This window comes from Danio rerio, chromosome 10 (assembly GCF_049306965.1).
Source record: "Danio rerio strain Tuebingen ecotype United States chromosome 10, GRCz12tu, whole genome shotgun sequence".
NCBI lineage: Eukaryota > Metazoa > Chordata > Actinopteri > Cypriniformes > Danionidae > Danio > Danio rerio.
This window is the reverse complement of record NC_133185.1, coordinates 9,746,911-9,761,903: the sequence shown is the minus strand read 5'-3', so window position 1 is coordinate 9,761,903 and position 14,993 is coordinate 9,746,911. Positions and strand designations below refer to the sequence as shown.

The 14,993-nt window shown below is 36.2% G+C and overlaps 1 long non-coding RNA gene across 6 annotated transcripts; it reads left to right on the top strand.

Moving 5' to 3' along the window:
* The first annotated feature begins 172 nt into the window (after positions 1-172).
* Positions 173-13,483, top strand: LOC137490367 (uncharacterized). 6 transcript variants are annotated; one of them, XR_012386127.1, is made up of 7 exons: positions 173-480; positions 2,939-3,084; positions 8,620-8,743; positions 11,290-11,378; positions 12,401-12,495; positions 12,792-12,879; positions 13,117-13,483. It is a non-coding gene; the product is annotated as an uncharacterized lncRNA (long non-coding RNA). The 6 variants fall into 6 exon arrangements; XR_012386126.1 differs by having other exon boundaries at positions 12,376-12,495; XR_012386125.1 differs by having other exon boundaries at positions 12,360-12,495.
* The last annotated feature ends 1,510 nt before the right edge of the window (positions 13,484-14,993 follow it).

Below are 14,993 nucleotides of genomic sequence, written 5' to 3'. Positions count from 1 at the left end.
TCCTGTAACACCGAAAGCATTAAAGAAGGAAAACCGGAAAATGCGGTTTCGCCCACTACGCAGGACTAACCAATCAGAGGTTAGAAGCAACAAATTGAAATCTCCGAGTGATCTTATTGGCCAGAGCGCTGTCCATCAACTCCCCAAAGACGCGCGCAAACCGCTGACAAACACAAACAGACGGTTGTTTTGAAGGTTCAAGTTTGCTGAGGCTGTCCGTACACACCCTTCATTTGTTTTTGTTTAAGAATACACAGCAGCGTTAGTTCATTTCAGCTCTGTGAATGACTACAAACTATATACAGTGGAAAATATAATAATATGACATAAGCCAAGGGATAAAATGTGATATTGAGGGTTATTTCGATGACACAATTTGTTTTCAAAAACAAATTTTCATTCCTTTAGACTTTGAATTGTTTAAATTCACATCTGCTGTCATAAGACCAGAGGACAGCTTGTTAGAAAAAAAATAACAAGGTAAGTGCCAATGAAAAGTTATACAACATACACAATCAGCAGGTTACTCAAGAATTTATGATGAAAATGCCTAGTTTGTTTGTTGGTTTTTGGGCTTTTTATTTTGGCATGAAATAACTGTGTTAACAAAAGTTTATTATTTTCTCACGACTTTCATGATCACGAGGTGCACAAACTTTTTCTTATAAAGGGCAATAAAACAAACTTGATAGAGGCTTGTTGTGGGCCAAAGGTAAATATAGTGGACATGGGTATATATATTTCTAATATAGAACTAGAATATAAATATTGCTTTATTTTAACTAATAGTTTTTTTTTTATTTTATAATAAACTTCTTACAATAAAAACAAAATCTAATTTATAACAGAATTACCCTAGTTTTTGTCAGGCATGGCATGATAACGGTTTTCAAGGTAAACCGCGGTTAGGAAAAGTATATTTATATTTTTATCCAAGGTTATCATACCGTTAGAATCTTATACCAGCCCATGCCTAGTTTTTGCCTTGATTTGCTTCTAGACCTCTATCTGTCGAGTGACAGTATTTACATTTTTTTTAAATCAGATTCATTTACAACATTAATTTGAACAATACTTTTAATTCAATAATCATTTAATTGTTTAATGAACATTTGTGTTCTCATAATTTTATTTGTTTTAATGTTTAAATGTTTGTTTTTAAGACTGCAAAGCACTTTGGGCAGCCTTCTGTAATAAGGTGCTATGTAATTAACGTTTGATTAATTGAATTAGCAATAAAACTAACAAGAAAGGATAAATTAAATTGGAAATTACTATTTCTGTGTTAAAGGCATTGACCCCAACCCTCTCCATCATACTCACTTCTCCTCTCAGGTGGCATGGTGGGCCAAATCAAAGGTTACAACAGGCAAACTTTGGCCCACCTACTTTGGGTATCACCGGTCATGATAGTTTTCTCAAATTAGCATTCCAATGTCATCTTAGACCAGGATCAAACATTTTTCTCCCTGTAGATTAACTTGTATAGATTAATTAAGGATAGCAATGTGCTTTAACAAAGTGAATATTGTCAATTCTGATTCCATGGCTGTAAACTTCAGACAATTCTTTCAATCTTTATTTGAAAGTTATTTATGTGTTTATTGATGTTTATTGTTCCTGAAATCCTTCCTAGTGTCATTTAATCATTTGTTAGCAACTCACTTTTATAAAATCTATTTTTGTGTAAAATCCATAAACCAAAACCCAATGATGTAAGAACAAGGGAACCAAGATGTGATGAAATGCCTTTTTGTTCTTCAAAATGTTTGTTTTGTCCATCCTTGCAGCAGTCTGTCTGAAAACAGCTATTAGCTTCAAACAGGTTTCTCAAAAAACCCTTCCAGTCTGCAAATGGCTGGTCCAAAAGTTAGTTCCCGCCTCAAAATTCTCATCTTTGGTTGGACGAACGGTTCCCTGTGCTGCATTCCCATGATAAACATTGCCTTCCCACTCTTTCCAGAACATCATATTTTTTATTTCTGTGGGTGTGGTCGACTCTAAGTGGGAGTTTTGTATTATATAAATGCTGAATTACATCAATGCAGAGGTAGGCAAGTCTCTTTTATAAGTAGGTGGATTTCATTTTGAGCCCATACCTCTCCAGCTCCACTCTACAAAGTGTCTGTAAGAATAATTCACCCCTGCGAGGCCCTTTACTGAATGATGTGCTTCGCCCACACCGTTAAGAGGCACCTAATGGTGAGAGTTTGACTTGAGCTCAGTAATAGCGCTTCAAGCTGAAGCCGTGTTGAATTCCACCCACAGCGCTGAAGCCCTGACACCTTCTGGCCCCTGCAGGGCTTCAGCTACAGAAGGACCGTGTTATCACATATGGCAAACACACATCTTCAGCCTACACCCACAAAGACTCAACCAACAGAACAGAGCCCTTCGGGAACTCCAGTCGTTTATATATCCCTAAACCATAGCTGCCTGTGATGATGATGTTGTTGGGGTTATATAACCGGATCTACGTCAGCTCACACTTCACAAGAAAGTTTCCTTTGCTGTTTTTCTGCAAACAGCAGTGATGTGACTTTTTTACCATCTGGTGTGTGGCAGTCAATTCACCCCAACACGAAAATTTCCTCACCATTTCCTCACACTCAAGTGGTTCTAAACCTTTATGAATGTATTTCTTCTGTTTAACACAAAACAATATATTCTGAAGAACATTGGACAGCCATTGACATCCATAGCATAAAATATATGGATGCAGTTTCCCCCCAAGATTCTTCTGTATATATTTGTTTGTGTTAAACAGAAAGAAACTCAAACAGGTTTGAAACAAGTGGAGGTTGCAACATAGGCTCTTGTAGCTCTATATACATTTCTAAAGATCACGAATTAGGTAGCCACAACTATGTATGGCTGCATTTCAGCTTGAAAACACATGCTATGGGGCGATATAACAGTTTCTTTTCTTGCTTACCAGCTGACCAGCTACCTCCGTGTGGACAGCTTTCCTGATGTTACCAGTTTGTCCAGTGGCTCACCACATACGTAGGGGATTTGAGATGCAGAGAGGAGTTGAACATGACAACGGGTACAAGTCTGACGAAGAATAGTTCTAGAAAGCAGGTAAGACAAAAACAAAAGCTAAAAAATAAAATAAACAAGTAAATAACAGGGTGAGAATGTGGTAAAATTTGAAAATGTGGTAGAAATCAGGCTTTTTCTGTGGCTTCAGTCAAAGTGGTTTTTCTATATTAAAAGAGAGAATGGGGTATATGCCGAAGCATGCTAATAGGACTTTTAATTTGTTGGTTAAGCACTTCCGGCGAATTGAATGCCAATGCAAAATCCGGTGCGTTTAAGGTCTGTTTTCTTTAAAAATCAGCGATCTACACTAGCTGAGTGATATCCGATTTAAAGTGGGTCTCAGATTGTACAAGAAGCACTGCATTAAATTACATTTCCCCTGCCATATCTTTATAATATGGGCATTTATTTTACCCCAGTATATTCAATGGAGCTTCTGCGTTAGCCTGCCGATTCTGACGGGCGCGTGCGAGTAAACAGCTTTTTGTCTCGTTTTACGCTTGAGCAAATAAATGCTAAAGTTTATTTAACTGAATGTATTTTAATGACATTACAAAATCGATGCTGTATAGGGAACCGTATAAAATGGTAAAAAGTTCACAATAACAGGTCACCGGAAGTGTATCCGCATGGGAACAGCACTAGCTCGGCATATACCCTATTCAGTAATATTTTGTTTAGATTCAATACTAAATGTTTTGACTTGACAATTTTATTTTGTATTCAAATTTAAAATGCACTCAATTTTGAACCACAATACAGTCCGGCAATTTGTTTAGGACAAAAATCTCTTCAAATAATACTAATATTGCCATAATCTTTACCAGGTTTTACACCATTCGGATGAACTAAAAAGATTTGATATTAAACCAAAATGTTTCAGTCAACAAATCAGATATTACCTATGTTCTGAAATAAATAAGTACTTTATTTGGCAATATTCTTTAGCTTCCATAGCAGTAAAGTCAATGCATGCTTATTTATTTTCCAGCATAATAAAACAAAGATATAGTAATTGACAATAAGTATAAAAATAAGTTTTACCAAAACATGCAAAAATGCTAAAAATTCACTTAAAGGAAATTCCATCTGACAATGGAAATGCAACCTGCAAGCCATCGAGGATGAACGCAAAAACATCTGTTGGTTTGACAATGGATAAGCTTGAATAATGGGGGTGGGAGTGTGTGACTCACTGCTTTCCAGTAAGAAAATGATTCAGCCCCCTGCTTCATTGACCTTCAAACATGGTGCCCTCTGTGCGCGACTCAAAAGCTCTCTGCCCGCAAGTGTTAATGACCCTCATTTCACATGCGAGCTCTCATGAAGGTGAACTATTCATGGCCTGGTCTGCCATTGGAATAGTTTTCTGATGATCACAGATCTAAAATGGTCTCCCCCCTCCTTTTTCAGTAGGAGTTTCCTGTAAATGTATGTATGTGTGAATTATGTAGAAAAATAATAAATATTGAAGGTTTTTGTCAGCTTTAATAGGTATGATTTGATGTCTGTGGTAATAATAATGAGTAATAGTGTGTGTGTTATCACTCTAAACCATTTATTGGCAACAGGTGCCACTCTTGGGAATAACTAATCTGTTTTGTTTTTGTTTGCTTTTTTTTCTAACAGATAATTGTTTGTGATTTTAACATTTCTAGCTACCACTTCATGTGAAGCATTTAAACCAAATGTTAAGTATATATATATATATATATATATATATATATATATATATATATATATATATATATATATATATATATATATATATAAATATATATATATATATATATATATATATATATATATATATATATATATATATATATATATATATAAAATCCACTAATAATATATACAAATAAAATGATCAAACTATTAGCAAAAAAATTCTCATTTTGGGAGGGTCACAAAGAACATCATTATATCACATCAACATACACAGAGGGGAAAATCATTGTTGAACCTGTCAGCATTTTTTTTTTTGTGAACATATTTATAAAGGTGATGTTGACTTAATATTTTCACCGGATGTTAATAGCAACCAAAGAAATATATATAAGCTAAGAAAACAACATTAATTAGTTTACAAATTAAGTTGTGTAAAATAAAATTACACAGGGGAAAAAGTATTAAACACATGAAGAAAAGGAGATGTATAAAAAGCAGTGAAAGCACAGACAGCAACTGAAATTTCTCAGTAGTTCTTTAGCAACCATCTGCCCTTCCTTATTGTTAATTAATATAAGCTGCTTCAGTCCAACATCTACCAGAATGATGAAGATCAAACCAGGGTGGTCATTTCAGCAAAACTACGATTCAAAACACAGCCAAGCAAACTCCCAAATGCTTTCGGAGGAAGAAAATCAAGCCGTTGAATGGCCCAGCCAATCACCTGATGTGAATCCAGTAGAAAATACAACATGAGGATTAGATTTGATGGACGAGACCCACAGAATCATCAAGATTTTTACATGTTGAAGTCTGAGCAATTCTCCATATGAGAGGCGTCTTTAAGCTGCCATCACAAAAGTATTTTATATGAAGTATTAAATACATTTCAGTGGTTCAGTACTTTCTCCTTGTGTCATTTCATTCTTATTACACACTTTTTTTCTATATTTTATACAATTCCACATATTAAGATAATACAAAAAATCTATTTGTCATAACTGTACCGCACTGTTTTTTTAATTTTATTTTGGGAGCTGCAGGTGCTTGGAAGAGTCCTTCGAGGGGAAGGTAAAAATGCTACAAACAGGATGGACAGCGACATAGCTTTGTCCTTTACATTTCATCATCTTTACCACCCTCCTCCACCTTCTCTCTGATCCAAATTTGTTTACCACTTACTTAAAAGAGCACAGAGTGTAGTAACATTCCATCAGAGCCTCATTGTGCAGACAGATCTGTTCATTATGAGCACATGTGTGTGTGTTTGTGTGAGTGTGTGTGTGTGAGTGTGAGCTCAAGGGAAAGGGAGTGGATAGGAGTGCAACTCTTCAAGCTCACATACATGCAGAGAGGGAACAGTAAGTACAGCTGGCCAGGAAAAACAACAGGCGAGAGGGAGGGACTTTCAGGAAGAGAGGGAAACTGAAGGAGAACAACCTCAGCCAGACAGGATCTCATTCCCACCGTTTTGCTGTCTTTCTCCATGTCTCATTCTCTCCATCTTGTTCCAATTCATAGTGAGAAAAGTGAGAAAACAGGGAACAGCTTGCATCAAACCACGTCACAGGAGTTTTTAAAAAAGTTGGTTTATTTAGTGTTATCTGTGTACTCTATCTGAGCTAAATTTACCTTACAAGAAATTATCAAATTGGTCTCTGGTGAATTGTGACCAAACAAACATTGACCACAAATATGCTTAAGGGCTTTTTACAATGCGCTTAAACAGGAGTTATCTTCATTCTCACAAAACCATTAACCCCAGGTGAAGAAATGTTTCACCTTTTTACTTTAAAGCAAGGTTCACAACAGCTTTTTGCAAAATTTGCCATCTATTGCTGAGCCAAATAGTTATTACACTTCTATCTGGAATACTTGATTCTGTTTGGTCAGTCACAGCTTTCCAGGGTATGTTATTCCGAGACAACAACCGCTAAATAACACAGGGTCAGCCGGGTTACTTCAAATCATCCTTGCTGTCTGTAAATTCATTCACATCCACATTTATATGCTTGTCTGTCACTGTTTTTGACTGTTTGGCATCTTGTTACTCAATAATATGTAGGTTAGTGTTTACTCCATTTAGCCATTTTTAGCTTAGCCTTTAATTTAAGAATTAATAATAAACTGTTACTTAATTACTTCCAGGGCCATTTTATATCAATAATATAATATCGTTGATATTAAGCCACACCATAAAAATGTTTTTATGAGGTGGGTTGTTAACCCAATGCTCAACCCCCAACCTGGTGGACCAGGACACATAGACATACAGTTGAAGTCAGTATTATTAGTCCCCCTTAGTTTTTTTTTTCTTTTATAAATATTCCCATAATATGTTTAACAGAGCAAGGAAATTTTCACAGTATATCTGGTAGTATTTTTTCTACTAGAGAAAGTCTTATTTGTTTAATTTCGGCAAGAATAAAAGAGTTTATTAATTTTTTAAGAACCATTTTAGAGTCAAAATTATTAACCCTTTTAAGCTCTATTTTTTTCCGATAGTCTACAGAACAAACCATCGTTGTACAATAAATTGCCTAATTACCCTAACTTGCCTAGTAAACCTAATTAACCTAGTTAAGCCTTTAGGGGCGCTTTCACGCTTGGTTCAATTGCATGGACTGTACCCAAGTTCGATTGTCTCCCCCTGCCATCTCCTCGGTTGGTTTGTGTTCACACTGTCTTTTTTTCTTCTGAACCCCGGTACGCTTGCGTCATCGAGCTGCTGTTTTGTTTACGGCTGTTGCTAGGTGACGGTCACGAAAGCAAGACTTCCGCACATGGCGGTCTTTCTGCTTTAACTGAAACTTTTGGTTTGGGACTTAAAGAAAGCGACTCGCCTCCATCTGCAGCAAAAATGTTATAAACATTCAGAACATCACAAAGTGTCAGCAGAAGCTGTTTTTGGAGGAGACAAGCAGACATCATGTATCACTGTGTTTGCCCTGGCTCAGTCACCAAGGTACGAAACGTGACACACAAACACGAATGAACGTTATGAAAACGATAGTTTGTTGTACAGTTGGCGGTTCACTTCCGTGATTTGTTACGATTGCATTCACATCAGAAGTGAACGGTACCAGAGTTCGCATGAACCGTACCCCAGACCACCTCTTGCAGGCGGACTCGGGTACGGTTCATGGGTGCACACCCGAGTTCAGAAGACACATTGACAGTAGCTGAACGTACCGTACTATGACATCAAACGAACCCGGGTGCGGACCAAAAGTGGTAGTGTGAAAGCACCCTAAATGCCACTTTAAGCTGTATAAGGGTCTTGAAAAATATCTAGTAAAATATTATTTACTTCATTATGGCAAAGATAAAATAAATTAAATATTAGAAATGAGTTACTTATTAACTATTATGTTTAGAAATGTGTTGAAAAAATCTTTCTGTTAAACAGAAATCATGGAAAAAATAAACGGGGGGCTAATAATTCAGGGATGCTAATAATTCTGACTTCAACAGTACACACACTACGGACAATTTAGCTAAGCCAATTCACCTACTTCACATGACTTTGGACTACAGGGGAACGTGGAGGAAACCCACACGAACACGGGGAGAACATGCACTGTTCCAATGACTTTCTTGTTGTGAGAAGACAACTCTACCCACTGCATCATCAAGTCGCCCCAATAATAAACTATTACAGATTATTTTTACATTTTGTGGCAAGTAGTCATGTAAATGCATGTATATTTAAGTAGTTATTTTGCAGAACTAAGCCCTTCAGTCCTATATTTGGCGCAATGTTGTGACATAGATTAGTATATGAACCACAATCTTCATTCAGCTGTTTTCGTCAGCTAGTTTAGTGTTTTATTAAAAAGTTAATCCAATTTTATTACTGCTCAGAACAATGTTTTGTGTATAATTTTATGTTTTGTGGTGTAGCAAGTACCTAATATAATGAGCAGGTGAAAGTACATCCAGGCAGTTGTTTTTAGAGCCAGGACTCAAACTAGCGACTTTCTTGCTGTGTGATGACAGTGTCAACCACTGAGCCAACTGCCCCAAGGTACAACATTTAGAATGATTATACAGTATATGAGTATTATATAATATATGATTATATAATGGTTTCTTAAAACATTGAGTAAACATAAAATCATTTGCAGCCTTTTGAGAGAAATTATTTTTTTAGTTCCTGCATGCTCTAACACAGTGGTTCCCAACCTGGGGTCCGCGCCCCCCTAAGGGGGGCGCCAGAGTTCACAGGGGGGGCGCGGGAGAGGATAAGTATTGAGGTAGAAAAAGGCATAAAAATGGTCCACTATTATAAAGGGCTTTGCAATTAATCGAAAATCCGATTTAGATTTCGGTTTCAAACGATTATAAAAAGCATTAATCGAGATAAATGATTATTGCATCATATTTCGCCACAGTTGTACACGTGTTGCTCTTAAAAGCGCGAAAGAGCTTATGTGTGTGTGCAGCACGATCACGCAGTCAGAAGCATATGCGGCCGGTCAGCATTCACACACTGAGACGAGCAAAGGAGCGCAGACATCTAAAGTCATCTTAACGTGAACGCTTTAATGGTCAAATAGGTGTCAAAACGCGGTGTTTACTGATTATTTACATTAACCCTCATTTGTGTAATAAACAAACGAGTTGAGGATCAAAAGACGTGAAAGAGAAACCATTAAAGATACAGCGCGCTATAATCCTTCTGCCGCCTGTTTTTATTATTATTAAACAAACACAACGAGAAAACCTTTTCTGCTCTTGACTGAAGGAATGCTGTAGCTAAAGGGTTTTTCTTACAGTGAAGATGCTTAAAGCACAGTTTGTTTCATATTTTTATTCTATTGTATTTATTTCTCTTTCCATTGCAGGGTGGAAAATAACTGTATGTATACAGTTGAAGTCAGAATTATTAGCCCTCTTGAAAATTAGCAAACCTTTTCCTGCCCAATTTCTGTTTCATGGAAAGAATATTTTATTAACTTATTTCTGAACATAATAGTTTTGATATCTCATTTCTAATTACTGATTTCTTTTTGTCTTTGCTATGATGACAGTACATAATATTTTACTAGATATTTTTCAAAATACAAGCATTCAGATTAAAGTGCAGTTCAAAGGCTTAATTAGAGTAATAAGGCAAGTCATTATAACGGTAGTTTATTCTGCAGACAATCAGAATATATATTTGCTAAGGGGGCTAATAATATTGACCTTAAATTGGTTTCAAAATATTTAAACCTGTCTTTATTCTAGCTAAAATAAAACAAATAGAAGAAAAAATATTATAGGAAATACTGTTAAAATTCCTTGCTCTGTTAAACATAATTTGGGAAATATTTATAAAAAAAAAATCTCAGGAGCGCTAATAATTTTGACTTTAACTGGCAATGGTTTTGAATAATCGTGATTACAATTATGACCAAAATAATCGTGATTATGATTTTTCCCAAAATCGAGCAGCCCAAAAAATAAAAAATAATCTAAACACATGCTTAAAATTCCAACATAATAGTGAAAATAATTAAAATAAATAACTTTAAATAATTATTTAAATTTTGCTCACTCAGGCAATCTGCTTGTCAACGTGTCATAAAGGCAAAATCAAAACAAAAATGGCAGACAAACGTAAATGCTGTGATTCTTCAGAGGCGAAGATTAGACAGTATGACAAAGCCTACCTAAATTTTGGTTTTATTGAAGGCCAAGACAAGTTAAAACTGATTAATTAATATTTTCTATACATATTACTATATATTAATATTACACAAACACACACACACACACACACACACACACACATATATATATATATATATATATATATATATATATATATATATATACACACAGTACATATGTGTGTGCGTGCGTGCGTGTGTATTTATATGGTGGGGGGGCTCCAATGTTTGTATATGTTTATGGGGGGGGCCCCAAAGAAAAAGGTTGGGAACCACTGCTCTAACAGATATCAAGTAAATGCAGGTTTTATCATAATTGTATCAAAAACACTAGCCTGAATGCATTAAGTATGAATATAAATGCACAAATGCGTTTAATATAACTTAATAACAACAATTACTGTAATTGCAGTAATTTATCACCCAACCCAGCCAATCACATGCCTCATACAATATTCGCATGCAGAAACACTTGTATGCGAGGGAACAAAAAGTCAAATGGAAAAAAATATAAAATGATAGCAACTTGTCATTTAGAGTGAAAAGGAGAGCCTCTCATATAGTGTAAAAGTCTTAGGAAACAAAATAACTTGAGTCCAGTTGAAAATACAAAGAGAATATATAATGCTAGAGCATTTATGTAAACACTCATGTAAACATTGACAATGACACAGCTAACATGCAAATTAAAACATTAAAGGGTTAGTTCAGCAAAAAAAAAAAAAAAAAAAAAAAGTTCTTTACTTGTTTCAGGTCTATTTGTTTTCCTTTTTTTTTTTTTTTTTTGCTGAACACAAATAACAGTATTTTAAAGAAACCCGTACGCACTTACTACCACAATATATTTTCCTACTATGGATGTCAATAGCTTATTTGCAAAATTCTTTAAAAACCATGTTTTGCCTTCATCATACAGGTTTGGAACCACTTTAGACTTTCAATGGAGGGAATATGTGTGCTGTTGAAGATGAGCAAATCTCTCATAGGCTTGGAAATGACATGAAGGTGAGTAAATGATGATGACGACAAATTACACATGTGGTGCACTAAACCTTTAAAATTAGTGTGATCCGGAAACTACTGAGGCTTTTATTTTAGTATATTGATGTACTTCCAACTGAAATTAAATATATTGAGCAGTGAGGAAAGGGGGACTTTTTTATGCATAAAATTTTGTCATTGCAAACCAATGGTAAGAGGTGAGTGGTTAAGAATATTGTCACTGAAGGCGTCAAACAAACGTAGTCTCACAGCAATTAATAACTTTTTGATTTAGTGGCTAATTCGGATGAATTTGTACAATCTAATTAGTAAAATTTAGTAAGATTTGCTCATCACCCAATGATGGTTGGGTTTAGGGGTGGGATTGGGTGCCAAGCCTCATTTTAAAAATTTTACATTTTTGTACAACTGAACTCATACAAATTTGTACGAATCAGCCACTAAACTGACAAAACGTAAAATACCTACATTTTCGCATGAGAAACTGATGTAAATTGAAAAGGACCGCCACTCTTAAGATGGAAGCAATAGTCGAATTACTGGTTTGCAAACATTCAGGATGCGCACACAGCGAGGTTGCAGGAAAAAAAAAAAACTGGAGCGTTAGCATTTACAGTGAGGAAATTATATGGCACAGAGTTTGTTGTTGTATTAGAGATAAGTTATATTGATTACATATTATATATATTATTTCCATAATGCTTTCAGTGTATTATAACAGCTCAATACCCCGTGATAGGCACAGTTATTCGGCAAAATTAACGTAAAATAAGCGCCGTTCATCTGACAGGTCCATTAGTGATAGCACCCTCCCAATGGAAATTGGATAAGATGAAATGGCCAAGCATCCAGCCCAAAACATACAATCTCATTAAAACTCCAATTGATTTTACATGGGAGAAGTTAAAGGGATACAAGTCTTTGGATGCCAACAATGTTGTTCTGTATGGTCAAGTGCAAGAAATAATGTTCCATGATTACCAGATTCAAAACTTTGTAGAGCTAAAAACCAAGGTTCTGCCTAGCCAAAGACAAGCAAAGAAGACGTATCTGTACAAGGCCTGGATATCATCAAGCAAAACAACTGCATTCTGTCAGTGAACTGCACCTGTACGGCAGGGTATGTGAACTTACATTTTTCCATTTTATTCTAAGTATTCAGTGTCTGCAGTTTAATTAACCATATTTAACGATTTTGCTGAAATCATTGCTGCAATCAAAAAAAGAGTAATGTGTATGATTCAACATAGTGTGAACTTACCTGTTATGAATTTAGAATTGCAGAGTTGAGCATTTTAAATTAGGTCCTCTTATGATGGCTGTTAGCCTAGTTGTCTAGTTGGCATTAAAAGCAGTGTGGTGTACAGTAAAATTTATGTTTTCTATTTTTGGACTTTCGATTTTGCTATTTTACAGCACAGCAGGACATGTCTGCGATTGCAACCGGTCTTTTTTTGCAACCAGTATTCGCTATTGAACCCGTGTGACGTCATGTGTGACAAAGGTTGGTAATTCCCCTATTGGTCAGACTTTAAAGATGACCAAAATAAATGTTATTTTTCAGTGAACCTGCACAGATTAATTGTTTACCTAAAGAATAACAATGCACTAGCAGTGTATTAGCATTGTAAAATTTTATTTTACATGTATATGCTCTAGTCTACATTATATGTGTTGTATTTTTCATTTTGTTTTAAGCCTAAAATTGTACAACACAGTTTTGTTGATCATTTTATTACAGGTATTACATAAAGTCTTCAACAGCGAGCTCTTTGCTTTTCACTCGCCTTTGAAATCTCATCCTCTCATCAAGACAAACAGTCTGCTAACCTTATGTGGGCCTCAATCACAGAAGCTAAGAGAGCGTCTACCGCAGAGCGCTCCTGCCAGCCAAATCACCACAAAAACAAACAACCTCCTGAGATGAACACAAGAAAAACAGCAAATGACCTCACATGTTATAAAGCGGCGAAATTTCCTTTTTGCTTGTCCAGCCTCAGCACTTGATGTCCGCTATACTATTGGCTAATGCTAATGGCTTTGTTATGGCAATGTGCTACTTCATTAATGGACATTTGTGCTGATAAAGGTGCGTTAGCTTTTCCTGGTGAGAGTCTCTGCGTGTGTTTGGGGCTCTGTATGTTTTTGAAAAGGCTTGTTAAAAGCAGCCCGCCTTGAGAGGTGGAAATGGGGCCAAAGTGGTAAACACAGCTGTGGTAGACCTCTATTGTCTAAGCCGCCCAGAAAATAGACTAAGAAATCACAAACACTGGACATCAAATGGAGTGTCAGCTTAATCCAGGATAATACTAGTTATGGTAAAAAAAAAACACTGCAAAGTTTCTAGAAAATAGGATGTTGGATGTGTTTCAGGAAGTGCGGTTTACAGGTGGTGGTTATCATAATGTGGCATTTGTTCCTGGTGTGGTTGTCAAACGCTCCCTTCCTGTCTTCCCTTTCTGTTTTCTGCTTTCCTAAAGTCTGCCTGGTTCTCGATCTAGGAAGACCTCGGGCATCAATCAGCATATGACCTGATTTTAGATGACAAAAGACACACACACACACACACACACACACACACACACACACACACACACACACACACACACACACACACACACACACACACATTCATGGAGATAAAGAGCTTGGATCATCCTTTGCTGAATGTTCCAGACAGACTGTTTTTCTTTGTGTACGCGTCCAAAATCAGCAGAGCAGAGATTATGCTCAGTAATATCCCTCTACATCCTCTCAGCTGGGATAAACAGCTTATAATATCAGCAAATCATTTATAATTGTTAGTAATCTATAATACTTTATGTGGCCTTTTGCTCTATCTACACAGTTTTGCAGCTATATATGTTTTATTTAGTTTATCAGTACTGGGTTGTGGCTGGAAGGGCATTCGCTGCATAAAGCATATGCCGAAATAATTGGTGGCTCATTCTGCTGTGGTGACCCCTGATAAATAGGGAAAATAAGGAAAATTAATGAATGAGTTTTATTTAAAGGGATAGGAACCTAATTGAAAACGAGGTTTCAAATCTTCATGAGTTTCTATCAATATAGGCTCATTTTGAAAATGTAGCCCTATTTCTGGAGATCGTGAATTATGTAGCCAGAAGTACATATGGATGCCTTTAGTTTTTAAAGAAAATGCTACGGGGCGGTATGACGCCGTTCCTTTTGTTCTCACCAGCTGACTGCCTAACTCCTTATGGACGGCTTTTCGGCTGTAATCTGGTTTGTCCAGTTAGCTAACCATGTATGTTGGTGGACTAGAGACGTAGAGAGGTGTTGACCATGATGACGGGGTTTGAGTCAGGTAAAGAACGGGAAGCAGGTAAGCCGAAAAATAAAATAAAATAAATAAATAAATATCAGTGTGAGAATGTGGTAAAACATTGCAAAAATCAGACAAGGCCTTTTCTATTTTTAAATAACTTTTTAAATTTGTCAGTTGGGTTTAGGGAAGTGGGTGAGCAAGTCAATCTGTGCTTTTTAAAATACTGTTGGTTGGGTTTAGGGAAGAGGGTGAGTCAGTCAGTCAGTCGACAGCGGTCTCTGGTAGGATCTTAAAAGGCGTACACAGTGGCCTCTGGTAGATTTGCGAAA